Below are 9,237 nucleotides of genomic sequence, written 5' to 3' on the forward strand. Positions count from 1 at the left end.
CCTAATGACTGAGCTACGTGACGTAAATTCTTGTGATGTCTCAAGGGGCATTTCTGGTCGGGATGGGATTCGTTCCGAGGGATTCGAATAAAGAACCAACTCTTTTTCTTTACTATAGTGGTCTCGATAACGGGTACCGGTTCTCAAAAAGGGATTCGAGTCCGAGGACTCGGTTCTTTTCTTATCGAACAACCGGGAAAACCGGTTTCGAGTATCATCCCTACATACATACATACATACATACTGTACATACACACATACATGTACATACATACATACATACATCCTGTACATACATACATACATACATACATACATACATACATGTACATACATACATGTACAAACATACATACATACTGTACATACATGTACATACATACATGTACATACATACATACTACATACATACATGTACATACATACATACATACATACATACATACATGTACATACATATATGTACAAACATACATACATACTGTACATACATGTGCATACATACATACATACATACATACATGCACATACATACATACATGTACATACATATATGTACAAACATACATACTGTACATACATACATACATACATGCATGTACATACATACATACTGTACATGCATGTACGTACATACATACATGTACATACATACATACATACATACTGTACATACATGTACATACATACATACATGTACATACATACATACATACATGTACATACATACATACATGTACATACATACATACATGTACATACATATATGTACAAACATACATACATACTGTACATACATACGTACATACATGGACATACATACATACATACTGTACATACATGTACATACATACATGTACATACTACATACATACATACATACATACATGCACATACATACACTACCGTTCAAAAGTTTGGGGTCACCCAAACAATTTTGTGGAATAGCCTTCATTTCTAAGAACAAGAATAGACTGTCGAGTTTCAGATGAAAGTTCTCTTTTTCTGGCCATTTTGAGCGTTTAATTGACCCCACAAATGTGATGCTCCAGAAACTCAATCTGCTCAAAGGAAGGTCAGTTTTGTAGCTTCTGTAACGAGCTAAACTGTTTTCAGATGTGTGAACATGATTGCACAAGGGTTTTCTAATCATCAATTAGCCTTCTGAGCCAATGAGCAAACACATTGTACCATTAGAACACTGGAGTGATAGTTGCTGGAAATGGGCCTCTATACACCTATGTAGATATTGCACCAAAAACCAGATATTTGCTGCTAGAATAGTCATTTACCACATTAGCAATGTATAGAGTGTATTTCTTTAAAGTTAAGACTAGTTTAAAGTTATCTTCATTGAAAAGTACAGTGCTTTTCCTTCAAAAATAAGGACATTTCAATGTGACCCCAAACTTTTGAACGGTAGTGTACATACATGCACATACATACATACATACATACATACATACATACATACATACATACATACATGTACATACAAACCCCGTTTCCATATGAGTTGGGAAATTGTGTTAGATGTAAATATAAACGGAATACAATGATTTGCAAATCATTTTCAACCCATATTCAGTTGAATATGCTACAAAGACAACATATTTGATGTTCAAACTGATAAACATTTTTTTTTGTGCAAATAATCATTAACTTTAGAATTTGATGCCAGCAACACGGGACAAAGAAGTTGGGAAAGGTGGCAATAAATACTGATAAAGTTGAGGAATGCTCATCAAACACTTATTTGGAACATCCCGCAGGTGAACAGGCTAATTGGGAACAGGTGGGTGCCATGATTGGGTATAAAAGTAGATTCCATGAAATGCTCAGTCATTCACAAACAAGGATGGGGCGAGGGTCACCACTTTGTCAACAAATGCGTGAGCAAATTGTTGAACAGTTTAAGAAAAACCTTTCTCAACCAGCTATTGCAAGGAATTTAGGGATTTCACGATCTACGCTCCGTAATATCATCAAAGGATTCAGAGAATCTGGAGAAATCACTGCACGTAAGCAGCTAAGCCCGTGACCTTCCATCCCTCAGGCTGTACTGCATCAACAAGCGACATCAGTGTGTAAAGGATATCACCACATGGGCTCAGGAACACTATAGAAACCCACTGTCAGTAACTACAGTTGATCGCTACATCTGTAAGTGCAAGTTAAAACTCTCCTATGCAAGGCGAAAACCGTTTATCAACAACACCCAGAAACGCCGTCGGCTTCGCTGGGCCTGAGCTCATCTAAGATGGACTGATACAAAGTGGAAAAGTGCTCTGGGGTCTGACGAGTCCACATTTCAAATTGTTTTTGGAAACTGTGGACGTCGTGTCCTCCGGACCAAAGAGGAAATGAACCATCCGGATTGTTATAGGCGCAAAGTGTAAAAGCTAGCATGTGTGATGGTATGGGGGTGTATTAGTGCCCAAGACATGGGTAACTTACACATCTGTGAAGGCACCATTAATGCTGAAAGGTACATACAGGTTTTGGAGCAACATATGTTGCCATCCAAGCAACGTTACCATGGACGCCCCTGCTTATTTCAGCAAGACAATGCCAAGCCACGTGTTACATCAACGTGGCTTCATAGTAAAAGAGTGCGGGTACTAGACTGGCCTGCCTGTAGTCCAGACCTGTCTCCCATTGAAAATGTGTGGCGCATTATGAAGCCTAAAATAGCACAAGGGAGACCCCCGGACTGTTGAACAACTTAAGCTGTACATCAAGCAAGAATGGGAAAGAATTCCACCTGAGAAGCTTCAAAAATGTGTCTCCTCAGTTCCCAAACCTTTACTGAGTGTTGTTAAAAGGAAAGGCCATGTAACACAGTGGTGAACATACCCTTTCCCAACTACTTTGGCACGTGTTGCAGCCATGAAATTCTAAGTTAATTATTTGCAAATAAAAAAATTAAGTTTATGAGTTTGAACATCAAATATCTTGTCTTTGTAGTGCATTCAATTGAATATGGGTTGAAAAGGATTTGCAAATCATTGTATTCCGTTTATATTTACATCTAACACAATTTCCCAACTCATATGGAAACAAGGTTTGTCGAAGTAGCTACTTTTTAGATGCGGTATAGTACCGAATATGATTCATAAGTATCGCGATACTATACTGTACAACATAAACATACACACACATAAATAAGACTAGGGGTTGTACAGTACAGTATACGATTGATACTAATGAATCATATTCGGTACTATACCGCCTCTAAAAAGTACCGCCCATTGTTGGTTTTACGAGCAGAGGAGCATGTTCGGCAACGCACACACACACAGAGTACTTACAAGCAGACAGTGTGTAGACAGAAGAGGGAGAATGGATGCATGTTGGTGTAAAAACACCATGTACCAAATAAAAATAGCTTCAAGGTCAGTAATGAATCTGTACATTAGGCGCACCGGGTTATAAGGCGCACTGTCCATTGGTGAGGATTTTAAAAAGTATGGTAGATGAACAACATTATTAGAAGAGAAAGAAGGCCAGGAGGGAGTCAGGAGTCAACGTGGGTCAGCAGCTGACAAAACAAAAGGGTCGAGTCAGAAAGGAGCGCCGCTATCTCTCCTCGCCAGGGCGGACCAAACAAAAGTAGCCCCCCCCCCCGCCCTGACCCCACACTCGCTAAACGCTGCCGGAGACGCTACTGCGGGCGCTCAGATTAGCCGCGCTGCTCGCGTGGAGGCTAAAAATAGGCAGGCAGGATCTATCCTATTATTGGAGGAGAACGGGGGGAAATCCTCAAGTAGCTTATCCCGCTAGCTTCAACTCTCCACGTCTCACACACACACACACACACACACACACACACACACACACACACACACACACACACACACACACACACACACACACACACACACACTTGTATTTGTTACCTTCTTGAGACCTCCGATAAATGCCTCCCTCTTTAGGACCAGCCTTTCTAGATATATAAAGATGTGTATTTACAACATTAATAATATATACATGCTATGCAAATATAAAAAAGCTTGTTGTGAAAAATGAGTTGGAATTTCACAAGAAAAAGGTCACAATTTCACAAGAAAAACTCAGACTTTTGGCAGTATTATAAATAAAAGTTGTCATTTTACTCGACGCAAGTCAAAATTTTTCAAGAAAAACTGAACATTTGTGCAATATTATGATAAAAGTTGGAATTTTACTCAATAACAGTCGCAATTTTACAAGAAAAGCTTTAAATATTGACAATTTTATGAAAAGAGTCGTAATTTTATTTGACAAAAGTCACAATTTTATTAGAAAACTTAACAATTTTGGCTATATAATAAGAAAAATCGCAATTTTACTTGGCCGAATAATGACAAAAGTCATAATTTTACTCAAAAAATGTCACTTGTTTTACAAGAACAACAAAAAAATTGGCAATATTGTCAAAAAAGTCAGAATTTTATATGACAAATGTCACCATTTTGCATTAAAAAGTCATAATTTTACATTAAAAAAAGAATTTCACGAGAAAATATTGCAATATTACAGAAGCAGAAAGAATATGAGAAATCGTTCCCAATTTTATAAGAAAAAAGTCGACACATTGTGAGAAAAAGACTGCTTTGAGTTAGTTAATTTTTTGGGGAATTTTTTGTTTGTAATTGGTTTTTAATCTTCATTATTTACTTCGTTATTAAAGTATGTGTCTATATAAATATATATTTGTAATTTTTTAAAATAATTTTGGCCAAAGGGGGCGCATTTTAATTTCTTACACTCACTTGTTATTTCATATGTTGACCAGAGGGGGAGCACTTTTAAAAGTGACAAACAGTCAATTTGAAAAATCCTTCCTTTTTCGGACCACCCTTTTTAGATATATAAAGATGTGTATTTACAACATTAATAATATATACATACTATGCAAATATAAACAAGCTTGTTGTGAAAAATGAGTTGGAATTTCACAAGAAAAAGGTCACAATTTCACAAGAAAAACTCTGAATGTTGGCAGTATTATAATGAAAGTCGTCACTTTGCTCGACGCAAGTCAAAATTTTACAAGAAAAACTGAACATTTGTGCAATATTACGATAAAAGTTGGAATTCTATTCAATAACAGTGGCAATTTTACAAGAAAAGCTTAAAATTTGGGCAATTTTGGGAAAAGAGTCGCAATTTTACGCGACAAAAGTCACAATTTTATAAGAAAACTTAAAAATTTGGACATTATTATAATAATAATCGCAATTTTACTTGGCAAAATTATGACAAAAGTCATAATTTTACTCAAAAAATGTAACTTTTTTTACAAGAACAAAAAAAAATTGGCAATATTGTGATAAAAGTCAGAATTTCATATGACAAATGTCACCATTTTGCATTAAAAAGTAATAATTTTACATAAACAAAGTAATAATTTTATGAGAAAATATTGCAATATTACAGAAACAGAAAGAATATGAGAAATTGTTCCCAATTTTATGAGAAAAAAGTCCACACATTGTGAGAAAAAGACTGCTTTTAGTAAATGTTTTTGTTGTTTAATTTTTTGTTTGTAATTGGTTTTTAATTTTCATTATTTACTTCGTTATTACAGTATGTCTCTATATACATATTCATTGATTTTTTTATATTAATTTTGGCCAAAGGGTGAGCACTTCAATTTCTTACACACACTTGTTATTTCATATGTTGACCAGAGGAGGAGCACTTTTAAAAGCGACACACAGTCAATTTGAAAAATCCCTCCTTTTTGGGACCACCCTCATTTTGATAGATGTCACCACCAGGGGGTGCAAATGAGATCTCTAGATTTGTTTTTTGTAACGTGCTTAAGGCCGATGACAAAGGAGTCAGGGACCACAGATGGCCCCTGTGCCGCACTTTGGGCAACCCAGCTGTAGAAGCTAACAGTTAATGGCCACTATAGTCTTAGTAGCGTAGTGTATTTGTTCATCCTATGGTCACATATGGGACGCGGGTTGTTTTACGTCAGCACCGGAAGTCGTAAAATCAGCCGTTCACCTGGCGGGGTTTTTTTTGGGGATGAATAAGGAAGTCCTTCTTTAGCTGCCATCTTGTTTTATCATACATTGCTGCCTTTGCACCTGTCAATGTTTACTTTTGTATGCACGTTATATCAACAAACAATCCTGACTTTGGAGCAATGTTCATGAACTCTATCTTGATGTCTCAAGAAGGGTACAAATACAAGAACACACACACACACACACACACACACACACACACACACGCACACACACTGTCAATGTTTACTTTTGTATGCACATTAAATCAACCAAAAATCCTGACTTTGGAGCAATGTTCACGGACTCTAGTATTTGGCTCTCTATTAGATGCAATGGTTTTTCCGTAATGGGACCATGATTTATGTCCTAACTTGTTCACACCTCCTCATATGTAAGCTACTTTTCCTTCTTGATGTTTCAAGAAGGGTAAAAATACAAGAACACACGAACACACACACACACACACACACACACACACACACACACACACACACACACACACACACACACACACACACACACACACACACACACACACACACACACACACACACACACACTCACACACACACACACACACACACACACACAGACTGTCAATGTTTACTTTTGTATGCACATTAAATCAACCAAAAATCCTGACTTTGGAGCAATGTTCACGGACTTGAGTATTTGGCTCTCTATTAGATGCAATGGTTTTTCCGTATTGGGACCATGATTTATGTCATTCACCTCCTCATATGGAAGCTACTTTTCATTCTTGATGTCTCAAGAAGGGTATAAATACAAGAACACACACACACACACACACACATACACATTCACATACACAAACCCAAACACATCCACAGTCAATGTTTACTTTTATATGCACATTAAATCAACAAAAAATCCTGACTTTGGAGCAATGTTCACGGACTCTAGTATTTGTCTCCTTATTAGATGCAATGGTTTTTCCCTATTGGGACCATGATTTTGGTCCTCAAATGGAAGGTACTTTTCCTTGTTGATGTCTCAAGAAGGGTAGAAATACAAGAACACACACACACACACACACACACACACACACACACACATGCACGCACGAACGCGGGGTATCCCGCCTGGCACCTGGCGGCCATGAAGGAGACAGGACAACATGGTGATGTCCACGGGGAGAACATGTCCGATACGACACACACACACACACACACACACACACACACACACACACACACACACACACACACACACACACACACACACACACACACACACACACACACCCACACACACACACAGGAAGTACTTCAGCCCTCAGGTGAAGACGAGTGCGCTGCACAAACAAGTCCCTACACTTGACTTCCTGAAATACACACCAAGTTCAACACACACACACACACACACACACACACACACACACACACACACACACACACCACACACACATTAAACAAAGTACACAAGGGATCAAACAGGCTTACTCTCCGGCGACCCTCCTCATGTCCCGCGGCGTGGAGCGCGTCGGCCCAAGTCCACGGTGAGGGACGGACGAGCGAGTCAGACAAAAAGAGAGAGAGAGGGAGAGAGAGAGACTCCCCTCTGCTCTCTCCTCCTCCTTCCCTTGTTCCCTCGCTCCCTCCCTCCTCCCTCCCTAGAGCTTATCTGTCCAGAGGCTATCACTTATTCCTCCCCCTAACACTCACAATGGTGGTACCGAGGCGGCGTGGTGAAGGTGTGCTCAATCACCTCGAGTCTTTTGCTTTAGAGAGAGAGAGAGAGAGAGAGAAGAAGAAATAGATAAAGAATGGCCACAAATAGATTTGGCGCTCTGGCTCCGCCCACCTCCCACTTATTGAAACATTATCACGGGACTGTCTGGGAACAAAGCTCTGTGGTAACTCTGCAGTTATCCGCCTGGTCTGCCAGAGAATAAGAAGACATAGCAGGTATAAAAGGTATGCCACGTTATCATAAAGACCTTTCAGTACAAATTAGGGTTGTGCAATTTACATGACATACAGTATTCTCCAACCTAAAGGGGAACTGCACTTTTTGGGGAATGTCGCGTCTGGTTCACAATTATTATGTGAGACATTTTTTAATGCATTTGAAATGTTAAACAAGCGCATTTTGTGTCATCTTCGCTAGTTCCAGGTCCTAAATGGCTGTCAAAGTGTCCCAACTTGTCAGATTATATCCTCAGCCATCTACTCTCCAGGTGAGAGGCATGATTTATGATCTAGAATAAACTTCCAGGGAGCAGGGAAGCGAGGAAGCAGCAGACCACTCCATGATGTAAACATAGACACACAGGAAGTGATCACGGCGCCACTATAAATAGTTTGTCTGCGTTAGCACTTATAATAACAATATCACTAATACTTGTTAATATTCAAGTCACCAAATGTAAATGGAGTATTGTTGCCGCTTTTTCAATGCTTATTTATTGGATTTTATGTAAGCAGACTTTTATTTACATTTATTTAATATTTAAAATGCGTTAAAAAAAAAAAATCCATCTGTCGTCATTTCTTTTATAATGATTGAGATTTCTAGGCAAAATTCCAAAAAAAGTGCAGTTCTCTTTTAAGCCGCCCCCATCAAATTTCAGAATATATACATACATACATACATACATACATACATACATGTATATATATATATATATATATATATATATATATATATATATATATATATATATATATATATATATATATATATATATATATATATATATATATATATATATATATATATATTAGGGCTGCAACTAACGATTAATTTGATAATCAATTAATCTGTCGATTATTACTTCGATTAATCGATTAATAATCGGATAAAAGAGACAAACTACATTTCTATCCTTTCTAGTATTTTATTTTAAAAAAACAGCATACTGGCACCATACCTATTTTGATTATTGTTTCTCAGCTGTTTGTAAATGTTGCAGTTTATAAATAAAGTTTTATTTAATAAATAAAAAATAAAAAATAAAAAAAAATAAAAAAAATGTAAAGCCTCTGTGCATGCGCATAGCATAGATCCAACGAATCGATGACTAAATTAATCGGCAACTATTTTTATAATCGATTTTAATCGATTTAATCGATTAGTTGTTGCAGCCCTAATATATATATATATATATATATATATATATATATATATATATATATATATATATATATATATATATATATATATATATATATATATATATACATACATATATATACACACATATACATAT

General features: G+C 37.0%; 1 protein-coding gene across 1 annotated transcript in view; it reads right to left on the reverse strand.

Moving 5' to 3' along the window:
* The window catches only part of LOC133631275 (SPRY domain-containing SOCS box protein 4-like), a 78,711-nt gene extending 71,227 nt beyond the window's left edge, over positions 1-7,484 (reverse strand). Inside the window, exon 1 of the mRNA XM_062023450.1 lies at positions 7,469-7,484. The gene's annotated coding sequence lies outside the window, so the exon portion shown is untranslated. The remainder of the gene's footprint in view (positions 1-7,468) is intronic.
* Between the last annotated feature and the right edge of the window lie 1,753 nt (positions 7,485-9,237).

Source organism: Entelurus aequoreus, linkage group LG16 (genome assembly GCF_033978785.1).
Source record: "Entelurus aequoreus isolate RoL-2023_Sb linkage group LG16, RoL_Eaeq_v1.1, whole genome shotgun sequence".
Taxonomy (NCBI): domain Eukaryota; kingdom Metazoa; phylum Chordata; class Actinopteri; order Syngnathiformes; family Syngnathidae; genus Entelurus; species Entelurus aequoreus.